The sequence below is a fragment of the Canis aureus genome, chromosome 1 (assembly GCF_053574225.1).
Source record: "Canis aureus isolate CA01 chromosome 1, VMU_Caureus_v.1.0, whole genome shotgun sequence".
Taxonomy (NCBI): Eukaryota; Metazoa; Chordata; class Mammalia; order Carnivora; family Canidae; genus Canis; species Canis aureus.
In genome coordinates this window covers 50,938,821-50,963,157 of record NC_135611.1, presented here as the reverse complement: position 1 = coordinate 50,963,157, position 24,337 = coordinate 50,938,821, and the positions used below count along the sequence as shown (strand labels likewise).

Sequence of the window (24,337 nt, the reverse complement as noted above, 5' to 3'; positions counted from 1 at the left end):
TATTTTAAATATATTCAAAAAAACCTCTTTCAGGCTTAATGTCATCAACCCTTTGAGTTGATGATATTAATTGGGTTTTTGTGGGGGTTTTTGGTTGCTTCCCCTTTTTTTTTTTTTTTTTTTTTTTATATGCCCCACTGTGAAAGTGAATTCCTAAGTTCATGAAGACTGGAAACAAATATGCAGCTCTCTAGTAAAACAGTTACAGAAGTCAAGTACTTTCATTCTGGAAGAAAAACCCTCCGTTATGCATCAGTATGATTTTAGAATCACTGTAGAATTTGTTCACACTGTAGGTAATTAGAAAGCAAGGAGAATGGAGGAGGTCAGACAAAGAGCATCTCACCATCCTTCAAGTTCACTCTTCTGTGGGTCTCCATGACACCGGTGATGTCGAAGGCAGAGCCTCTGTGGCATTATTGCATCCTGGTGTGAACCTGGCCCTTGCCAGGCTTGTAACAGGTTTCTAGTCTTTAGTGGAACTAGCGAGACACTTCTCGGCACTGCAGCCCACACTTGTAGAATCCGTATGTCTCCATGGATTAGAGAAGCCACATGTGAGCTGCTTGCTCGTGGCCATCTGAGATTCCCAATGACTAAGTCGCATAGTCTGCTGGAACCGTAGCAGGCTGTGAAAAACCTTTTTCTGATCAAACTTCTCACAGGTAGTGTGTGCTAAGTGCATTTCCAGGCATCGCCTCCTTTCCCCATGGGGCAAGTACCATTACTGTTCCCAGGACTCACCTGTCACCTGAGGCTTGGAGGGAGGAGGTCCAGAAACATATGCGATGTCATCCAGCTGATAAGTGACACTAGGGTCTCAATCCCAGGCCTTGTACTAAAGCCTACATTCCTACGCACGCTCCGCAATGCCTTGTTATGGCTGATAGGTCTAAGGAAGACCTTATCCAGGGACCAATGATCTGGGTGCACGATGCCGAGTCACAACCTGTCCTGTTGACTTTGATACTTAGTCTTCTCATGTTCTCAGAATGCTTTTTACTGTCCTGTCTTGGCAACTCTCCGTGTCAGAACCACCGGGGCTGATGCTGAGCAGCGTGTAGCGATACATCTGGGATGTGATGGTGATGGTCTGGTGCGTCGCTGCTGCCCTGGCGGTGAGCATGCTTCCTGGGCAACTGGCTATTTGTATTGGTTCTTTTGTGAATTACTTGCTTTGACCTCCCCGGCCCCGGGTTTTCAATCCGGTGATTTTCCCTTTAAAAAAACATATATTTTGGGGGGAAGGTTTCTTTATATCAAGAATGCTAGTGCGTTTCTCTATATATGATAAATGTAGATATTTCCCCCATTTATTTTAGTTTGTCTGTTTTGAGTGTCTTTCTATGGCAAGTGTTAAATTTTAACGTATCCGACTACAGTGATTTTGATTTATTTAGCCCTCTTATAAGGGAACTTCTTTGCCAATGCTGGGTTATTAATCTGATTTACCTGTGTTGTAGTCTCATGGTTTTACCATTCCATTTTTTTTTAAAAACATTTTATTCTTTTTCCTTCCTAAGTATCTGTGTTGAAGAACGCTGAAAGATCCAACTTCCATGATTTTTATCATTATTATATTAATTATTCCAACCCCATTTACCAATTGATTTGAAATGTTATAGAGTCATAACCTGAAATCACACAGATAACATTTGCATCTCGTTCGGACCTCTGTCAGGAAGAGCTTCCACTTCTGTTCATTCCTCACTCACTGCGGCAAGAGCATAGTTTAATTACTAGTAATTTTAAATAAAATTTAAAGTACAGTTGGAAAAGTCTCTTTGCATTGGCCATCTTTTTCGTAAAAGTTTTTTGGCTATTCTGATTCTTTGTTCTGAACAAATTAAATGAAATTTTTTTCATGTTTTAAAGCAGATAACAGATAGGAACAACTTGAACCTCCTCTGCCTCCCCCCTCCTCCCCAACACACATCCAGGTAGCTCAGGTAGTCATGCATAAATAGAACTCCATTTTCAACATGGCATCAGTTCTAATTTGCAACGATCAAAAAGGTTAAACATTCTTGTCAATTGGGGAGCATTGTTTTAATGTTTTGAAAGATCCTGGAATTTCAGATTTCTGTGTCTGAAAGCTGCTTGAGAGGTGCTATTCTCTTTCTCCCTGTGTACATAGGAATACAACTAAATTGACCTAAGAGAGGAGTCTTTCCCTACCCCCTACCACCTTATTTTTAAAGGTTTTGGATTATCTATTCCACATCACAAATTTGAAGCTCTGATTTGACTTTGAGTCCCCTCCAAACAAAATGACAGTGTCTCTACTTTGGAACCCCCACCCCCACCCCGTGGGCAACCTGCTGGGGACTTGTCTTTCAAAGACTAATTTCCTGAATCTCCGGCTAAAGAGAGAAGGTTAATAGTTTAGGGAGTTTGTTTACAGGCCATTAGAAACAATTAGCACATTACAGAGATTAAAAGTGCTTCTCAAGAATGTTGAATGGCCTAGAAAGGAAACAGGACTTTTAGAAACATCTATTTTTAGCAGCTAATTAAGACAGACTCAGAGATCTCCATCTTCTTTTACCATACTATTTCATATTTTAATTATCAAGAAATTTTTAATTTCCTCCAAGCCAAGTCCTGCCTATAATAACTTCAAGTAATAGTAATTTGAAAACCCTATTCATAGATTCTTAAGAACAAATTTTTAAATCACCCCTTAACCTTCTTCTTAGGCTGATTATTTTCAACTCCTATACCTTTCCTCTTTGGCCTTTTTCCCCTTAATCTAATTTCTTAACAATTCCCCTTTTCCCCTTTCTTCCAAATAGGCAGGTCTCCTTGATGCCCCTGGGACACACCAGCCATTCACATTCCTGTTTTAGCATCGGAGCCCACAGCTCTTCCTTCAGAAACCCCTGCCCCTAGCCCCTACCTCAGTTCTTTTAGTATCTGAACACCCAGTACAACTGTCACATGTTCTATGATGTTTCTGTCACACCTTTATTTTGTACTGAAATCACACTCCATTTTGGGTCAATGTGGAAATGCTCCCCAATCACTGATGCCCCCAGTCCACATGTCTCCACCACAGATGGAGTGACCTCATAGTCCAGGAACAATTTTTTTGTTCAGGATGCCCTGCTATATTTTGGGCTGTCACCATTTTTTTTTTATTTTAACTATTGTAAAGATAGAACCAATTTGATATTTCATATATGATTGGGGCCATTGGGGTTTTCTCTGTTGTGTATTGCAATGCCACATGGATACTGATCAACCACCTGCCCAGTTACGTTTAATTAAAAAAAAAAAAAAGATAGTTATACCCCTCAGAAACCTAATCAGAGCCCCTTCTGCTGTCTTCCTCTTACCTAACTCACTGTCTACATTCCAGAGCTCTGGTCTTCCTCTAGTCCTCTGAGCAAACTGTGCTCCCTCTTGCCACAGGAACTTAGCACATGCTGCTTTCTTCACCTCTAGGCTTCTCCTAATTTCCACTTCTGCCCCCCAACACACAACTTTGCCTAATGAGGGGGGCTTTAGAAAGATCTTGGCCATAAGGAACATCTGGCACCAACATCTTGTCACCTGCTGACTGCCAGGCAGGTGGGGCTGACCTGGCTAACCAGATATGAGCCCTCTATTTTCCTCTGTGTCATGAGCTGCCCTCCGAAAGCTATGACTCAGAAGGTAGAGATGGCGAGCTGTCTTGTCGGATTAGCAGTACGTTACCATGCAATGGAGTTGGTTAGTCATTCTTAGGAGAGGGGTACCATCTGCCCCATCACAGAGACTGGGCTGTGTCAGCCCAGATGGGAAGTGAAGTAAACTGGGGTTTGACCCCAGCAAAGTAAAAGGGGGCAGTATAAGAAGAGAATTTGGGGACCCACTTGTAAAGGGCCTTGTAAGTCCTGCCGAGGAGTTGTTTCTTTATCAGTCACTGAGGAGTCATTGGAGTTGTTAAGCCAGGAGAATGTAATAGCCCTTTTTTTGTTTTGTTATGAGATTTTATTTATTTGTTCATGAGAGACAGAGGGAGAGGCAGAAACACAGGCAGAGGGAGAAGCAGGCTCCCTGTGGGGAGCCGGATGTGGAACTTTATCCCAGGACCCTGGGATCATGACCTGAACCGAAGGCAGATGCTCAATCACTGAGCCACCCAGGTGCCTCCCATTTTATTTTTAAGAAGAGCATTCTGGTGGCTGTGGGTGGGGAGCAGGACTTCCCCATTGTGTTGTGAGGATTAGGCCTGACACAAACGCCTCAGCTGAAACCCAACCCCAAGCTGCCTGGAACCCAGAGTGCTCCATCAGATCCCCTCCTACTGTGCAGACAGTTCCTCTTTGGTCCTCCTTCCCTGCTGCCTCCTGGTAAAATACATCCTTCCAGTAGGAACTAGGGAACTGCACTTTGGTTGGAATTCTGGGGCAAGTTCACAAAGAGCTTTATGTGACTTTTTTTTTTTTTTGAAAGATTTTATTTATTTGTTTGTTTATTTATTTATTTATTTATTTATTTATTTATTTATTTATTTATTTGACAGAGAGAGTGGGAGAGCACAAACGGGGGAAAGCAGGGGGAGAGGGAGAAGCAGGCTCCCCACTGAGCAGGGAGCCCGATGTGGGGCTCCATCCCAGGACCCCAAGATCATGACCTGAGCCGAAGGCAGATGCTTGACTGAGCCACCCAGGCACTCCTTTATGTGACTTTTTAATACTATAAACCTAAGAGCATATGCAGAGAACTACAGGCCCATCAGGTGAATAGGAACTAACTGCCAGAAAGGTCCAAGTTGAAATGGCAGCCATACACAGACATGTTTTTGTTGACATGCATTCATGTCCACCTCACCTCCACTCCTTTGTCTGGATCCTTAATCTCTGTGCTCCAGACACAGGCTTTATTCCCGCTTCCAAACTGATGCTCCAAACCTTTCTGCACCTCAGGGCCTTTGCATATCTCATTACACATCTCACATCCAGCTCCTCAGGCCTCTGCTTCACATCCCTTCCACAGAGAAGAGCTCCTGGTCCTGCCATCTCTGGCCTGCCACCCATACCTCGCCTTCTTCCTTACCCTCTTCATGTAGACGACGCAATGTGATATTCTCCTTTTACTTGTGACCTTATCAGACTGGAGTCTTCTGCCCTCACTAGTTTGAACTGTGTCTGTAGCCCAGCACATAACTAGAGCCACTGGCAGGAAGTAGGGATTTAATAAATATCTGCTGAATGAATGGCTAAAAGAATCCAGCATGAAGATCTAAAATACTTGGTGGGAGCTGTTATAGAAATTGCATCTTGAGATGCACAGTAAGAAAACAGAAAACAGATATTCTTAGCCCAAAATATGTTTTAAGAGACTGGCAAAGAAAAATGTGCCTTGGGTTTGCTTTCAAACTCCAATCCAAGGGGAAAGTGCGTGTGGTACATTTAAGTATTATTTAGTATGTGAGGCTAAGTCAAGTATTTGTAAATCAAAGTACATTTTAAATGTACTAAGGCAGCTCATTTAAAAAGTAATTCTATATTAAATCATCTTTTGATGTGAAAAATACCCTTTTAAAACTGAGTAACCATGCTATAACTCTGTCTCTTAAAAAAAAAAGAAGAAAAAAAGAACTTTCTTTTGTTCTTGTAAATCAATAACAGTGGCCTATTTAACAAGTGAATTCAAGATCTAGTTCCATGACAGGCATCTGAGTAGTAGAACATTTTATCAGTGTCACATGCTCATGGTATTTCCCATGACAGGTTCAAGGAGATGAGCATGGACGGAGTCCCCAGGACGTTGTTTGCCTCCAGAACTCATTCCCATGGGCCTCCAGGGCCAGGCAGGTGTGAAGGAAGGGTGCGTGGGATGGGGTGCTCATGCTGCTGCTCATGGAGATGAGGACACCTGCTTCAGTCCATCATGCACATAGCTGAATTCTAAGCCATTGTAAACAGCAGAGTCCCAGGGTGGAGAAAGAACGGCCATTCTTAGGGGAAGGCCTCAGGTGTATTGTGAGTTTGATTCATAAATTGGGACAGGCCCCAAAATAAATACAATGTTGAACTCCTAAACTTTCCTTTGTTTTTTGCATTTCTAAGTGAGAAAAGTAAAATTTCACCCTTCTTTCCTTTAGGCCTACACCAAGAGTTCATTATTTAAAAAACTTCCCAAATCTTTCTACACGTTTTCATCCATGCTGATATTTAAAAATCTATAAAAATATGTAAATGTATATACACACAATATATATATATATTTCACATATAAGCATTAAGTATAAACCTTGATACACATATATACAAGCATGTGAGCACATGCATAAACACATGCTCAAATTTACACATATGTGTATGTGTGGATGTTCATAAATGCACACATAGGATATTACTTTTAATTATATGACAGCGTGCATAGTATTGTCAACAATTCAGATTTTTTTCCATTTTTTGGCAACATGTTTTTACATTTAATAATATATTATGGTCAGCCTGTTAGACAAGTGCCTATAGACACACCTAATCTTTTATTATGGCTGCAGTGTGCCACTGTACTCTAATTTACTTAACTTTGCTCTGTTTGTAGACATTAAGGTTGCTTACTTGTTTTCCTTCTCCAATGTAACAACAGTGCACATATGTCTTTACAAGCTTTGACAGTGTTTCTGAAGCATTTCTAGGAGTTGATTTTCTTTTTTTAAAGATTTTATTTATTCATGAGAGACTCATAGAGAAAGGCAGAGACACACAGGCAGAGGGAGAAGCAGGCTCCCTGTGGGGAGCCCAATGTGGGACTCAATCCCAGGACCCCGGGATCACACCCTGAGCCAAAGGCAGACACTCAACCACTGAGCCATCCAGGTTCCCATAGGTGTAGATTTCCTAAATCATAAAAAGAACTGAGTCCTAAGATCGCACTGACCAGACCAGTATGTGTTTTGCTGGTTCTCAGAAGTCACTATTTGAATGTTTCATCAGTATCACCATTACTGCTTTGAAATATGCATTTTCAAATTCTGTAGGGTCAAGCAGACTAAGGTTTGTCTCTTAAAATACATATATGTATTTCAATAATAACAGTATTTATTGTTATCTGCATTCCTCTTAAGGATTCTGAACCAAAATGTCATTTTGCCTAATAGCTGCTCTAGGTAACTAAATTAAAAACCCCTCCACAGCCTACTAAACAAGCTTAATTATCTCTAGCTATTGGAGTCCTTAAGGGCATGTTATGGATGCTCAGCCACTGCCCTTTATTGAAATACTGAGAATATTCTGAAGTCTCTGAGATGGACAAAACTTCTACTTAATTTTCAGGGGAAAACTGGCCATTTGAGCTTGTTTGGCTAACAACTATTTGTTGAGAACTAAGTAAATCCTAAGTACTGTACAAGATAAGAAGAATAATAAAAGCCAGGTCTTTTCCTAGGGAATTTGTCATCACCATAAGGAATTTAGAGGAAGAATAATATACAGAAATTTAAAAACTATTTCTAGGTACTTGGCCAAATGGTGGAACATACAAAAATGGCAAGAAAGGGCTCATTCACTCAGGGAGCTTAAAATCTGCACGTGACCAGTGTTGTGAGTGCAAGCGTATTTCCGGTACTACAAAAGGGGGAGTCTCTCATTTCTAGCTCAGAGGGGATGTGTGATTGCATCTGAACCTTGAAGTCCAGGCAGGACTTTGACAGGTGGAGGTGAAGAGAAGAACAGTGCACATGATGGAAAGGATGGGCAGAGATGTGGAAATAGGAAATATTTATGGATTGGCATGTAATCTGACTCTATTGGAATTTGGTATATATGGCAGAGAAACTGAGGATAAAAGGTTAATTCAAGTTGGGAAAAGCTTTGGATGCATCATAGGGAGCTTATCTGGTGTGTAATGGGAGCTGCTGAAGGTCTGGGGGCAGGGAGATATATTTTCTTAGCTGAGCTTGGGAAGAGCCGTTGGCATGGTGGCTTTGGAGAGAGGCAGGAGGATGGAGGGAAGAAAACCAGATGGAACAATGATTGTGCTAATTCAAAGAGAACAGTCTGATACACCGTTAATTAGAATCCAGGCAGCTTTTTTATAGGTTATACTTGGCTTAAACTGAAACAATAATTCTCATAGAGAGCCATAAACGCTGTATCATAATTTACTAATGAGTGAGAAAGGAAGTTCAAGCTACTGAATAATGGGAATGGCGACACAGACGTATTACGAACCAAGAGAGATGCCATTACTTGCAGTTCTGACTTCCCCGAACCTGAGATCTGCACACCAAGTCAGCCCAACCTGACAGTTGTACACAAGGTGGAATCTCAGTCACTGAACAATCTGAAGGGACCCTGGTGGAAGATCATTCAGTGCGCTTGAGGGAACAACTCCCCAGGAAGAAACTAAGGAAGGAAGGAAGCAGGAGCTAAAGCTTTTAAGTAGGGTCAGGAATTGGGGGGAAGAGCAGGAAACCACTGTCATTTGTTTCTTTCTTCTTCTTCTTCTTTTTTTTTTTTTTTTTTTTTTTTAGATTTATTTATTTTGGAGAGAGAGTGAGCGAGCAGGGGGACAGGCAGAGGGAGAGGGAGAAACAGACTCTGCCCTGAGCACGGAGCCTGATGCAGGACTCAATCCCATGACCCTGAGATCATGACCTGAGCTGAAATCAAAAGTCGAGTGCTTAACCCAAGGAGCCACCCAGGCACCCCCACCACCCCCACCACTGTCATTTCTGACCGGGAAGAGCTGATGAAACTCGAACACAGTCTTTCTGAGTTCTGCTGTTGGCTGGTGTTGTGGACAATGGTGGAGTGTGCATTCCTGCTTCACGGAGAGCCCAGCCTTCATCTCATTACAGCCCCACAGTGGCCAGAGCAAAGGCAGGGGGAGCCATGAGATGTCAGGGAGAGCCGTGGCGGATGCTGAGCCCTGGTGGCCCAAGGATTGGCAGGAATCCCTTGGCACCTTTTCAGGAACTTCAGGAACCAGCTGTTAAACATAATTAGTTTAAAAATTGTATCTTATACTTGCAACTCAGTCAATTATATATATATATAAAGATTTTATTTATTTATTCATGAGAGACACAGAGAGAGAGAGGCAGAGACACAGGCAGAGGGAGAAGCAGGCTCCCTGCAGGGAGCCCGATGCGGGACTTGATCCCAGGACCCCAGGATCACACCCTGGGCCGAAGGCAGCACTAAACTGCTGAGCCAATTGGGTGTCCCAGTAAATTATATTTTTAAAAGGTAGCCAAGTACTCTCCCTCATCATTTAGTGACGCTCTTCTTACATTTTGCTGTTACCTATCTGTTTGGGGTTAGTGGCACCTGCAACATCCAGATGATGGAAATGCTGTAGAACAGGCTACTGGGCATCTCTGGCCAGCTCTGGTTTTGTGGCTTCAGGCTGGCAGCTTGAAATAGGCCATGCATGGGATCCCTGGGTGGCGCAGCGGTTTGGTGCCTGCCTTTGGCCCAGGGCGCGATCCTGGGGACCCGGGATCGAATCCCACATCGGGCTCCCGGTGCATGGAGCCTGCTTCTTCCTCTGCCTGTGTCTCTGCCTCTCTCTCTCTCTCTCTCTCTCTCTCTGTGACTATCATAAATAAATAAAAGTTGAAAAAAAATATTGAAATAGGCCATGCAGCATAGAGATCAGCAAGTTCTACAAATCAGGCTGCACCCCAACAACCTCCCCACCCCCCACCCCCGACCCTGATCCCCCACTGAGAGAATGTGTTATTAAACTCCTCAGTGGCTTTGGTCACTGAGAACTCAGAGTGGGGGTAAGTCAGTCTCTCCATTTCTGACCTTGATAGATTGCAGTGATTTCTCTGGTGCTGGACCTTGTCTTTGAACTTGGGCTCTCATACCTCTCTAACCAGGGACCCTCATACCTAACGGGACATCATCAGGTCTGATTCTAAGAGCAGGAAAAAATTTCAGGTAAATGAGAGTTGGTATTTCATTTTATTCCATCATCCTGGACATCTAGGATCTTTGCTTACTCATGCCATGGGATCTACATGTTAGCCGACTATATTGAAGGGCTTTGATGGTGATGTATTTTTTTTTTCCCTTACCTTGCTAGGACAAACGAAATAATTTATTTCTGTATGTAAGTAACGAGATGCTCATTACTTCTGATTCTTATGTGGAAAAACATATCCTGATTGGGCCTTCAACAACTCCGGTTTCCTCTCCCTATTTCAGCTTCTCATTTAACATTAAAAAAAAAAAATCATTTGTATTCCTGAGGCTTTAAAGTCAATCTTGATATTTTCCACTCTTATAGTTCTCAACTCTGAGTGGATCACACTGACAACACAGACAAATTTAATCATCTTCATATATAACTTGAGGATCAAAGATCAAATAGGAAACATGTTTCTCTTTCCTACAGAAAAACAAATGTAAATAGCTAATTTCCTTTGAAGTTTGTAAATACAGCACGTATTCTGTGTTCTCTATGGCATTAACTGGGTCATGGGGATCCAGGAAAAATGAACCCTTCAAAGTCTCTGCCTGGCAGAGAAAGAAAGCTTACCCTCTAAGGTAAGCTTCTTAGCATTGATAAAACCAATCATGTGACTCTGTCCTTTGCTTTATAAGGAGTCATGAGGCAAGCATTTTGGACAGACTCCTTTCTCCTTTTCTCTAAAGGCCTCAGTGATATCCCTCTGGGCACTGTGCTTGACTCCAAGGAGAGACATTCAGTCTGCACCCCTGCAAAGTGGAGAGAACACACAGATGAGGCTGAAACTTAACTCTTGAGAGTCTGCAGTGACCCCAAGGAGTGGACAGGACAGAAAGGAGACAGCAACTGAGCAACAAGGAGAAACAGTAGCTCCTGAGTAGTTAGCATCCAGAACGTGCAGGTTTTGCAGGGAGGAAGCATGGTCAAGGCCTGAGGTTGAAAGAGGCCACTGGTTATCCTGGTAAAATCTTCCCAGCCCTTTGTCAGGTTATCAGATCTCCTAAGCCTCCAGTTGCAGGGTTTTAGGGACAATATCTTGAAATTCTATCAAAACACAGATGATGGCTCTTATAGAACATGGTGGAGAAGGTGGGATAAAATGCAATAATGACTTTCATTCTCCTCGCAGTCTGAGAAATCTGTACTTTCCGTTGTTACTTCCTGAGAAACTCTTTAAAAGCATTAAATGGTAGTTTTTGAGCTAACAGTTACATTCTTCAAAATACATTATCCATGTATCACTTTCCATATCAAAAAGATACTTAGTCATTTGTGCATTTGCCAAAAATGAAGTAGATAAAAATAAATAAATGACAAGTAATAGCATTGTCCCCCTCTGCTAGCACCAATCTTGGGGGGTAAAGTGTATCAGTGACATTTGATAATGACATCAAATAGTTCTGTAGCCTCTTCTTTTTTATTTATTTATTTTTTTAAATTAATTTGACCAAATCGTTTTCTACCTACTGCCACGTTTGTAAAAGAGGCAAGATATTGGAGCAGAATTGTACTAAGTCTGTAATAGGCTGATGAACAGTGAATTTAATGGAAAATCTTCAAGTTCACTGTTGAGGTTAATAAGCCTAAAATATCTTAAAACTAAATTAAAATACTTTTTGCCTTAAGAAGACATTAAAAAAAAAAGTTTGATGGCATTTGAGCTGATTCTAGAAGTAAGTAGCAGCTCTGTGGCAAAAAGTGCCATTTATGACACAGATAAGAATAAAGATTTCTTTTCTTCCCTGAATGTGTCTTAAAAGAAAACAATCTTCACTCATCATCATCATTGCAAATGTCTAATTTAAATTTGTACCCTCAAAATGCCTCCTGGTGAATACTCCGGCTATTTTTTTTGCTATCTGATAAAGAAATGCATGCTGTATTATTCAATTACAGGTATTCAATATAAGCTTTTCCTGTCCTTAATCTTAGATTGGGGTTTCCATCTTTATATTGGCAAATAAATGGTATCAACAGTCTTCTCTCACTTACTTTGTCTCCATAAAGGTGTTCGTATTTCTTGATCAAGTCTCTTGAGTTTTTCCATTTTGAATAAATACAATGAGAGCAATTTGCAATTCTGGGGTCTTGCACTATATTTGAATTGGAAAATAAAAAGGAAGCATCTAAGAACAAAACCTTGCAACAAATGAAGCAGTTTTAAATGCCTTTAGTTCAAATGAGTTTTTTGGCAAGAGCAGCCGTGAAATACTCGACCTTTCCCCAGAGATCCTTATTGTTGCTTCACTGAAGAAAATCTGTATTTGTAAGGACTGCAAATGTGCTCCAGTGAGTGTGGTAACTCAAGGGCCATATGTCAATTGTCTGTGATTTATAGGGATGTATCTTTGTTTTGTTTTTTTGTTTTGTTTTGTCTACTTGTATATACTCTCATGTCTTCATGAAGATATTTTTAAACAAAATATTTAACTAAAAATTTGAACCAAAATTAAAATGTTTGTGTATTAATAATGCAATTTTGGGGTGCTTGAGGGGCTCAGCTGGTTGAGTGTCTGATTCTTGATTTCAGCTCAGGTTATGATCTCAGAGGGGTGAGATTGAGCTCTGTGTTGGGCCCTGCCCTGGGCATGGAACCTGCTTAAGATTCTTTCTCTCTCTCTCTGCCCCTCCTCGCATACTCATGCTCTCCCTAGTGCACGCGCGCTCTCGCTCTCTCTCAGTCTCTTACATAAATATATCTTTAAAAAAATAATGCATTTCTCTCGTCTTAAAATGGTAGATCCATCAATTTTTGTATGCCCTTTCTTCCATATTACATCCCTTTATTATGATCTCTGTCAACATCTATATCCAGATAGTGACCTCTTCCAGGTCTGTCCTGTCAGTAATAGTATTACATGACCAAACAAGATAGCCTGGATGAATTTCTTGGCCTATGCAGGGACAGTTTAATGTATTTGGGAAACAAGAACACCAAATTTAGTTTTGTTATATAGAAACAGCTCTAAGATGTTGCAGAAACTGCATTTTTAGTGCACAGGTATAGTGCAAGATGGAACTTGCCCTTCTTGTTACATGTAATATAGACTTTCTGATTTTAGAATTGTTACTTTCTGACTCTTCTTGGAGCTCTGGGATGATGATTAACTGATGTTCATGAACTGAATTGCCTTATGCTTTCCTAGAACAGACTGGAACAGAGGAACATAAAGCAATAAACTAGTTGAGCATTTGAGAAATATAAAAAGAACGTGTATGTTGTCAGAGTCTATAAACTAGTCATGGTTCAAATAATTGTCTCTTGGTTATATGTTTTTGAGCTCACAGTGCTTAGACAGATTTCAGATATATCAATGGACTGAGTCAGGATTTACAGGACTCATTCAAATGAAATCAGATTGCTAATCCAAGATTCAATTCCTTATGATTGAATGAACTGATGAAGAAAATTTTATTTCCATTATTTGTTTGCAATATTGTTGTTGTCATATTCAGTTTTCTGAATATTTGACAAAGCCATTTCTCTTCTTCTTACTGTTATGTACAAACATCTAGTAGAGTCTATGCCAAAATAAAACTTTTCAAAATAATATCTGATTTTTTACTGCCACTCTCAAATTCAGATTATCTTACTAAACTTCCTTACTTTTCATGTCCATATAATAGTTTGCAGAGATGGGATAAAGATTTGTACTCCTTTTTACCAAAATATAATTGGATAAATGAAGTATACCACCAAAAACAATCTGAAATATATTTGAGAATGATTCTTATTTAATCAAAACTGAAAAAATCTGCTTTTAAGGAACAGTTGTCGACTCTATGTGAGCACCTAACACTCCCAAGAAGATTGTATTGTCACCTGGTTTATAGGACTGCAGTCTTATAGGTAGAAATACAGACCCATTCCTGGCAAGCTTAGCAAATTTCCAGTACTTCCAGAAAGAATTCACCCAAATTTCTGAGTTCTGAAGGCATTATTTGGTGGGGAGAATCTTGAGCTTAGTTTTACAGTCAAAGAATAGCCAATAATATTTTAAAATCCAGTGTGAAACACCTTATGAGAGCTTCCAAACAGAAGTAATTTGATGGCTTTTGTAGTTACACCTATGGTATGGCACTAGATTTGATATATCTATATCTATATTTATATCTATATCTATATCTACTATCTGTATATATGGGTGTTTTATGGAATGCTAGTTTTATGGGATGCTCTGTGGTGGTTTTATTGTGCTTGAGTTCTTTTAAAAACCTAGAAATTGTGAATTATTTTTGTCTATAGAGATATACAAATGGATTTTGTCCCTTCCTCCCCACAAAAAAGCCCATATTATATCTATTAATATCTGCAAGGCTAACTGTAGCTTCTTGGGGTCATACCTATAACCCAAATTTCTTGGATATATTTAGTCACTCCTTGTACATTTCAACATTCCTACTTTCTGTGTGTGGCTGCTCTTTGGGTTCTCCTATGAACTGGTTCTTAACATCTTAATGTCCTCTTAAAGATTAATAAATAAAATAAAATCTTTGACACTTTTTTATATTTTTATGAGAATCATGACTTTCTCCTTTTAAAAATATTATACTATTAACAATTTAAAGAAGTCAATAATATTAAGGGATTGTTCTTGATTTTGAAAAGACAAAAAAGAAACATCAAACAACTTCAATCTAGGATTATTTGGAAACTGCATTGAAAAAAATAAATGGGCAGTATTAAAGGTAATTTGGGAACAAAGGGGAAATTTTTAGTGGGAATTACATTTTAGGTAAAATTATTTTATTTCAGTGACTTAATTTTACTTTGGGATGTCAATAGCCAAACTATGGAAGTAGCCCAAGTGTCCATCAACTGATGAATGGATAAAGAAAATAAACAATATGCAGTGTATGTATTTATGTGTGTGTGTATAGATAGATAGATGATAGATAGATAGATAAACATATGGATATAGTGGAATATTACTCAGCCATTAAAAAGAATGAAATCTTGCCATTTGCAACACAATGGATAGAGCTGGAGAGTATTAGTCTGAGCAAATACAGAGAAAGACAAATACTGTATGATCTTACTCATATGTGGAATTTAAGAAACAAGACAGAGGAAAAAAGAGAGAGAAAACCCAAGAAACATAATTTTAACTCTAGAGAACAAACTGATGGTTGCAAGAAGGGTGTGGGGTGGGGGGAATAGGGAGGTGAAGGGTGTTAAGGAGAGCACTTGTCCTGCCTGATAAGCACTGAGTGGTGTATGGAAGTGTTGAATCACTGTATTGTTCACCTGAAACTAATATAATACTATATATTAGCTAACTGGAATTAACATTTTAAAAAGTTAAGGGTAAAAATGGTTTCATGGTGCAGAATAATGAAGTTATTCTTGGGCCATTTATGCTGAAGTGTTAAGTATCACAATATCTGCAAATTACTTCCAAAAGGCATAGGAAAAAAAAACAGTGTCTGTGTGTAAGTATAGGGGAAGAAAAAGAAGAGGATAAATTCAATAAAACAAAATGTTAATAGTTGATAGAGCTGGGTGGAGAGTGTATGGTTGAGTTTTGCCTAACAGTTAATGTTTCACTATTTTGTCCATCCTCCTTTGAAATTTTCTGAGCATCCAACAATATCTTAATAAACAATTTAATATTAGTCCAGGGTTGCAAGTTACCTAAAGATCTTGCAAATTATCTTTAAGCTTATATTCTACAAAGTGTAATTATGATCAAAATAAAACGTATATCAAAATAGTTATTCAATGAACACAAACATTTTTCATAATCTTAAACATTATTTAGGAGTAATATTAGTTTATTTGAATAGGACAGTACATAGGATAGGAAATACAAACCCACATGAAATGAAATAAAATATATGCTCGCTTTATAAGGAATAGTGATAAATTAAGAAAAAAAATCTGAACTTTTCAAAACATTAGTATAGGTCCATAGCAAAATTGAAATGAAAGCAAAAAGATTTCATGTAGATCCTCTGTACCTACACATACACAGCCTTCTCACTATCAAAGTCCCCCACCAGAGTGATACATTTATTACAATTGATGAACCTATACTGACACATCATAATATCCCACAGTCATAGTTTAATTTTTTTTTTTTTTTTATGATAGGCACACAGTGAGAGAGAGAGAGAGAGGCAGAGACACAGGCAGAGGGAGAAGCAGGCTCCATGCACTGGGAGCCCGACGTGGGATTCGATCCCGGGTCTCCAGGATCGCGCCCTGGGCCAAAGGCAGGCGCTAAACCGCTGCGCCACCCAGGGATCCCCCACAGTCATAGTTTATATTAGGATTCACTCTCAGTGTTATACATCCCATTGGTTTGGACAAATATATAATGACATGAATTAATTTTTGTAAGGAAAAAACTAATGTAGCACATTTAAAGTATAAGGTTAGTTTCTTCTCTGGAGATATTAAAAATTTCAGTTGATATTTGTATTTATTTATCATTATAGAGATAATCTGAACAGAACTCCTTTAATTTAAAAGATTTTATCACCTACCTCATTAATGCTTTCTGGAATTAGGCAAACATTTCACACTCTCACACTGAAAGGTAAAGACTTTCCCAACACCCAGAGAAGTTAGACTTCAGTTTTGCAACTTTAACTGTGTGTCAGGAGGAAACCGAGAAACACCAGAAAATGTTGGTCTAGATATCAAAGAGCTGTTCTTTCCAGTGGGCACAAACCTCTTGATTAGTTTGGGATCAAAATAGACAAAAGCAGAACCATTCTTTGTCATCTGTCACCCAAAAGGGAATGGATCTCTGTCATCTCTCCACAAATCACCCATGTGTTCAGACTATAAAACCACATTCTCAATCATTGATGCCACCCCAGGATAATAACTTACTGGACACTCACAAACTAGAAAGAAAAAAAGAAAAAACCAGAATCTGCAGAAAAGAAAAATTATGAGAGAAACAGAGTCAGCAAAGTTAAAAATCTATTTCTTTTGCCATTTAGGCTTCACTTTGGAAGTGAAGAAAAGTCATGCTAGGGCTCACACTTCCCAGGAGGGACATTTCTTCATCTATATAGTTTACCTTCCCTGTCCCATAAATTAATTACGTCTTGGTGGATGACAGCCAAAACTGTTATGGTCATTTTAAAAACACATTAAGTAATGACTTCCATACAAACATAAAATGGATACATGTCAAAGATTTTTATTTAACTCATTAATTAAGGACAGAACCAGTAAAATATTCGAAACCCATTCAGAGGAGAATCCAAACAGCAGAAACATGCAAAAGCAATTGTGAATACTGAAATGAATTTAATACATGCAAATATATGGCTTCTTTGGGCTGAGGAGGGAAAATCAGTTGTGCTCCCACTCGACAAAATTCATATACATGTACAGGTAAGAGTCACTGCCTTTATGCTGGTATTCCACACTCTCCAGAGTTTTAAAAGAGCTCAAAATTCATGGAAGACACCCACCACACTATAGAAACCAGCAACTTAGAATGTTAGACATGGCCTAGAATTCCAGAGGAAACCCTGGTAAAATGTTCCACCTTCTGGATTTATCTGATCAATTCTCCATGGGTAGGTTCCGATGAAGCATCTTGGGTTAGACCATTTCATAGGTGATGAACTTCTGATAGTGTCTGAATTACTGTCCCAGGGATCAGGGCTGCAGCACTGAGTCTCTGCTATCCTAGAACACACTGTGTAACTGGGAAGCCAGATATGGACCCATTCATTATAAATGCAAGTAAGTGATCCAAAAGATGATTGAGTTATCTGACACAACATACTTGAGTGTCTGAGGACCAGAAGAGAGAATTGTAGCAGCTAACAAGTAGCTCAGAGGTAACTGATGTTGGAAGTTGTATGGGGGGGGGAGGGGTGTAGAAAGAAAGAGTCTGGAAATCTACTTTTTGTTGTTATTTACTTCAGATCATATGATAAATATAGCCCACTGCTGTGTAACTCATCCTAGTTAATTCAGGGTACTCATATGCCTCTCCACTTACTTTTTTTTAAAGATTTTATTTATTTATTCATGAGACACACAGAGACAGAGAGAGAAAGAGAGAGAGGCAGAGATGACACAGGCAGAGGGAGAAGCAGGCCCCATGCAGGGAACCCAACATGGGACTCGATCCTGGGTCTCCAGGATCACGCCCTGGGCTAAAGGCGGTACTAAACCACTGAACCACCTGGGCTGCACACCCCCCCCCCCAACTTTCTATCATCCACACCTTTCTCCTTGCTATTCCTTCCCCAAAAATAGGCTGGCCAAAATGTCCCAGCCTCATAAACCAAAGTTTATCACAGAATACTATTATTTTAAGCTACAAAGAACCCAGGAAATCTCATAGCTCAACCCTCTGATCTTACAGATGAGGTCATTCTGAAATGCAGAAATGTGTCAGGCACTGAGTGAATACAGGAGTCACACCTTGCTTTCAGTTCTCAATCATGTATTGGCTAATGTTTCTATGCCTCTCTTCAATAAGTAGCGTTGGGTGCCTGCCTTTTGTCAGGGAAGAGCTTTACAAGGAAGTAGGTTTTAGTCGAGCTCTGAAAAGGTTGTGGGGATTAGCCAGGTAAAGAGCAGTCCAGCCCAGGAAAGTGCACACGTTTCAGAGTGGGAAGATGTTTGCTCCCAAGAGTGTCTTCTGAAATTTGCACCCAGAGCGCCTCCTGCTGCCTCTGGTATTTTAGAGGAGATGAAAGAACAGCCAGATGGCTGCCTTGTGGTGAGCTGGGTGGATGGTGCAGACTAGACTATAATGGAGCTTTCACTGACAGCTTTTCCTGGCACTGCAGGCATTAGGAAATAGAAGTGATATAATTGAATGGGGAAAAAAAATACCCCCAAATAGGTCAAGGTACCTAAGAGGGAAAAGAAAGGAAGATGATGCCAGGAGGGTACCATTTGAAGAGAGGCTAACGCTAGGAGCATTGACTGGTTTGGGGGGCTCTTGCAGGCCTCTATTGGGTGGAAGGCATGGGACAGGGTGCAGGAAGCCGAGAGTGGGAAACAGACATCCATCAGACACAGTAGGAAATAGAAAAGAAGCAAGATTCAAAGATAATATGTAAATACAAACTTTTTAGGAATTATCCTATGTAGCTAAATACTTGTTATTATGATGCTCATAACCTGCGAGTGAAAGGAGACACGATTAATACTTTACTGGGCAACAGAGAGAAACTGAGACTTGCTGAACAGGCCAGACAGATGGGGTATCCTTCCATTTTCCTCTCTGACAATTTCAATTCCCTGTGGCATAGAATGGGAAGAGAGCTTTCTTGCTCCTGTGTCTGGAGGTCAGCTGGGGGATGCTTGCTCTGGGCTGGACTTAGCTGGGCTGGGGACCAGGGTGTTGGGTTCACTCTGCTCCATGTTCTGGGACCAACAACCATCACGTATGATCTTCTCAAGGAGACTGAAGAAGAGCAAGAGGGTGACCCATCTGTACAAACGTGTCTCACCCCCTGCTCATGTCACATCTGCTAAGTCTCATTGGCCAAAGCAAATCCCGGGGAAGTACAGTTCACCCGCCTTGAGAACATGAGGACCTGGTGCTGTGTTGCCACTCTCATCATGAGTAAATGAAGGGAATGAGAAATTTAGACAAACAATTTAATTCACCGTGCCCTAGCATCCTTGTTATTATGAATGTAGATGCCTTTTTTTAAAAAGATTTTATTTATTTATTCACGAGAGTTGCAGAGAAAGGCAGGCTCCCTGCAGAGAGCCCGATGTAGGATTTGATCCTGGGACTCTGAGATCATGACCTGAGCCAAAGGCAGGTGCTCAACCACTGAGCCACTCAGGCATCCCAAATCCCCGCCCCCCTTCTTTTTAATTCAGAAAAGAGAAGGGGAAGTTAGCAAGAGCAAAGTTGGTATCCTAGAGGTGGGCCCTATTTTTCTAACTTTTCACTCTAAAATATTTTGAAATTTTCACAGGCTTTGTTCTCATGCTGTAATTTAGTTGCTTTCATATGCTTTTATTCTCTTTACTATTGTTATGTCTTTTCTTTTTATACTATGTTTTTTCCTTATTCTGCAATCACATAGGGTCTTACTACTTCTTAGCCAAGGGAGGGGGAAAAAAAGATGTATTTCCATATAGAGTTGAAAACAAATTCTAGTGCTATTATCTTTATTTCTGTAAGAGCCTAAAATGTGGAGATCCTTTTGGATTATGTGACAATGCTTCCTTAAACGAAGCTAAGTCACTTGATGTCTCTTGCACTCTGTGTGACATCACTACAGTCCCCTCTGTGGGCCAAGTGGTTCTCCACCTCTTTCTATCATGAACCTTCTGCTGTTTGACTCTAGATCCCTCTTATTTATCTCCTGGCTGAGCAGCATTCTCAACTCCTGTTCAGCTAAGCTCTTGACTGACAACTTTGAGGCACCTGGAGGCTCTTTAAAGGAATAGTTTGACACAGAAAAACCACGGAGGCTTTTCACTGACCAGCTAAACCCTTTGATAACCTTGTCTCCGGTGGTTGAATTGTCTTCCATCCTGTCTCATGCTCTGCAATTTCCTGATTGATAAGAAATGAAATTGTTTCATTTTCTTGAAATCACAGCTTTGCCGTGCTTCCTTCCCTAGTATTATATCTGTCTGTACTTTGATAATCATGGCTGCTGAACTATTTCTGCCTTCCTAGGGGGAAAGTAAATAATCCACAAGCAGTCATCGACATCAATACTTAAATGCTTACCAAATGTTACTGAACATTTTGATTTCTTTTTAAATTTAGAGGAACTATTTACTTCTGGTTTCTTTTGGAATGGCATTTGTTCTAGTGGTGTTGGTTGAGACTGGAGAACATATCTTTCTTGGCAGGGGTGGGGGGGTGTTGATCATACTAGGAAGAAGGTATGTCCATGCTTTGGGAATGTGTTTTGGCACCACTCACCTTGTAGGGTACATGTTGCCTGTGCTCAGAGAGCTCCACATATCTGTGTGTCAGGCAGAAGCAAAATAAGAGCAGATCCCATCCTTAAGTCTTCATGTTAATATGGGGATTTTTGGTTTGTTGGTTTTTCTTTTTCTTTTTCTTTTTTTTTTTTTTTTGTTTTGCATATTTTTTTTATTGTAGTTCAATTTGCCAACATATAGCATAACATCCAGGACTCATCCTGTCCGGTGCCCCCCACGATGCCTGTCACCCAGTTCCTCCTCCCACTTCCCCTTCCACTACCCCTTGTTTGTTTCCAGAGTTAGGAGTCTCTCATGTTTTGTCACCCTTTCTGATTTTTCCCACTCATTTTCTCTCCTTTCCCCTATAATCCCTTAAGTCAGGGTAGTCACTACTAAAATGCTTTCTGGCTCTGAGCTAGTGTGATGAATAAGACCCAGCAACAACCTTTTGATGCAGGCCTGCATCTACCAATTAATTCCTCAGTGTAGAGAAAAAAACACTCCTGTGTGTGTTTCTCCTTTACTCTCCCACTATGACCACATAGTATGTCCGACCCCAGATATAGAGGGGTTTTCCCCACATCAAGCAATTCTTTGAAATTGCTGGGGTTCTATAATTTTTTTTAAGATTTTATTTATTTATTCATGAGAGACACAGAGAGAGAGAGAGAGGCAGAGACACAAGCAGAGGGAGAAGCAGGCTCCCTTTAGGGAGCCTGACGTGGGACTCAATTCTGGGACTCCAGGATCATGCCCTGGGCTGAAGGCAGCCCTAAACCACTGAGCCACCAGGCTGCCCATGGGGTTCTATAATTTAACTCGATTCTGACACTCTCTACCTGGAGATAGCCTCAGACCCCATAGGTGACGGGCCCAGTCCCACCAGAAGGCCCCCACTTCAGATGCCAATCGCAAGTAGTCTCCAGGTTACCTACACCTTTTTGCCCAACTTGGCTACAAATCAGAGGTTCCAGTAACCTCCACCCCCTACTTCCTTGCATTTGATCATTTACTAGAACAGTTCACAGAACTCAGGGAAACACTGACTTAATGTTTACCAGTTTATTTGTAATGAGGGACAAGTTAAAGGACACAGATAAACAGCCAGATGAAGAGATACCAGGGCGAAGTCTAGCACGTGGATGTGTTCACCAACCCAGAAGCCCTCCAACCCTCATGCTGTTGGGATATTTTTGGACGCTTCATCACGTAGGCATGACAGATGATTAACTCAATTTCTAGCCCCTCTCTGGAGAATAGGGTGAGGGGTTACTGAAAAGGTCAAGTTTCTAATCGTGGCTTGGTCTTTCTGGTGTGTTCAATCCCCATTCAGGAGCCCACCAAGATGGCTCATTAGAACAAAAGACATTCCAATCACTCAGGAGTTTGTGAAGCTCTTAGGAGCTCAGTGCAGGAACCAGGACCAAATGCTAAATGTTAGAACAAAAGGTGCTCCTAGTAGCCCTACTTACAAGGAAGGGTTTTAGGAGCTCTGTGTAAAGAACCATTGTATATATTTCTTGTTATTTTTTATTCAGTTAAGAAAACATATATTTGAGCTCCATATATGGATCTGTTGTGTGTATTCCCTTGTTATTGTCCAATGATCCACTATGAAGATGGGACATTTGCTCATACTTGTCTGGTCTTTAGGTGTACTGACTAGTCTTACCTCTTTTTCTATTAGGTTCTATTTCTAATCTCTTTAGTAATATATTTTTGCCCATATCCCCTCCTTCACTGTCATCGCCTTTACTAAAATGTGTACTTTTCTCCTAGAGAATTCAAGGCTATATCTGTGAGTACCAAGACAGCACCCAACATCCTTGGGTGTGTAGTGGGGGGTGCCTGTGTGCTGCAGTTGTCAGGACACTGCACAGCTGGATGAGGGCTCAGCTGTGGGTTAGTGGGAGCAGGTCCCTGGTCCAACTCTCAGAATTTCCATGGCCATAGAGGAACCTTTAGTGATAACAGTTTGAATAGTCGCTCAACCCTGGTCCAGACCACTGTGAGAAAACTAGCCACCAATGTCAGGAACTCCAAAAGCTTCCTGATAACAATGGTGTCCTAGGGTCCTCTCTAGGTGTTTAGTGGTTCTGGCTGTAGAGTCCAAAAGCCTGAATGATGGTAGTGTTTAGACTCAGAGCTCAGTGTCTTGAGTTTCACTTCTTATTCTGCTTCCCATACAGTTTTTATGTATTCAAAGAGTCACTCCCACCCCCCTTCTCTCATTTCCTCATCTAATTGGGATAATAACACTGACTTCGCCTTCTTATGTGGGGAATCAAGTGAGGACTTGTATACGAAAGTGTTGTGAGTGCCACAAAAAGTCTGAATTAGTGACATCTTTATTAAAATGTTCCCTAAAGGGCAATGAGGTTCTGCTGAGGAGCTAACTCAGCCAACCACAGCCACCCTCCTTTCTCTCTCACAGATGTGACCTCTCTCGTCTGTAGTCATCCCTCCCTGAGGATGCAGTTCCAGAGCCTCTGGGAGGATGGCTGCAGATGTGGACTCACCTTCCAGTACCTGCTTGGAACTTTGTACAGTGTGTCAAGCTGTGCCCAGTGCCGCATCTGTTCTAACCACGCTGGTCTGTGGGTCCAGTCATTCAGTTGGTCAGTGGTTGTATTTGTTCTCTTCAGCTGCTCTAACAAATTACAACAAATGTAGCAACTTAAAGACAACATGGGTTTATTGTCTTAAAGTTCTTTAGGTCAGAAGTCCTAAAGTCAAGGTACCACCAGAGCTGTGCTTATTTCTAGAGGCTCACAGGGAGAGTCCATGTCCTTGCCTTGTCCAGCTGCCAGAGATTGCTGGCAATCTCTAATGTTCATGCCCTTCTATCCTCAAAGCCAGCAGTGGCTAATGGAGCCTTTCTCACATTCCGTCATTCCAACACAGATTGTCCTGACATCCCGTGTTCTACCTTTAAGAAGCCTTGGGACTGCACTTGTTCCACCTGGATAATTCAGGCTACTCTTCCAACATTGGGGTCAGCTGATTAGCAACTTTCTTCCATCTGCAGCTTTAACCCCCCTTTGCCCTGTACCATATTCACAGCTTCCTGGGATTAGAACTTAGGCATCATTGGGGGCCACTTTTATGCTGATCATGGTTGTTCTTGGTTGTTGAACAGTTCAGAATTTCTACTATGTGCAGAACACTCATACTGTCGGAAGGTGCTCAGCCATGGGGGCGTGGAGAAAGAAACCATCCTCTGTTGCAAACTGTTGGATTTAAGTAGACTTCTAAATCTGATGAACCTTTGATCTATTATCAACTCCAGCTCCTTACTCAGCCTACATTTGTAGAGCAGTTTTTTTTCTCATTTTTATCATGATGTACATCATACTTCTAATATTTTGCTTTGCAACAGGCGGTTTCTGGGCACTATTTAACATGATACCTGTGAAAGGAAAAATGAAGTCCTACTTTATTTCATTCATAAAATATCAACATATAACACTTTTTAGGTTGGAAGATAACATAGCAATCCCTCATCTGGCCTAATTCCATCCATGT

At 40.7% G+C, this 24,337-nt stretch overlaps 1 protein-coding gene and 1 long non-coding RNA gene across 3 annotated transcripts in view; both read left to right on the top strand.

Annotated features, from left to right (window-relative positions):
* PRKN (parkin RBR E3 ubiquitin protein ligase) overlaps positions 1–24,337 on the top strand; it is a 1,299,642-nt gene that overhangs the window by 745,233 nt on the left and 530,072 nt on the right. The gene's annotated exons all lie outside the window — the stretch shown is intronic.
* On the top strand, positions 368–5,854 carry LOC144314828 (uncharacterized). Of its 2 annotated transcripts, none has more exons than XR_013380683.1 (3): positions 368–665; positions 992–1,118; positions 1,524–1,763. It is a non-coding gene; the product is annotated as an uncharacterized LOC144314828 (long non-coding RNA). The 2 variants fall into 2 exon arrangements; XR_013380681.1 differs by lacking the exon at positions 1,524–1,763 and adding an exon at positions 5,721–5,854 and having other exon boundaries at positions 369–665.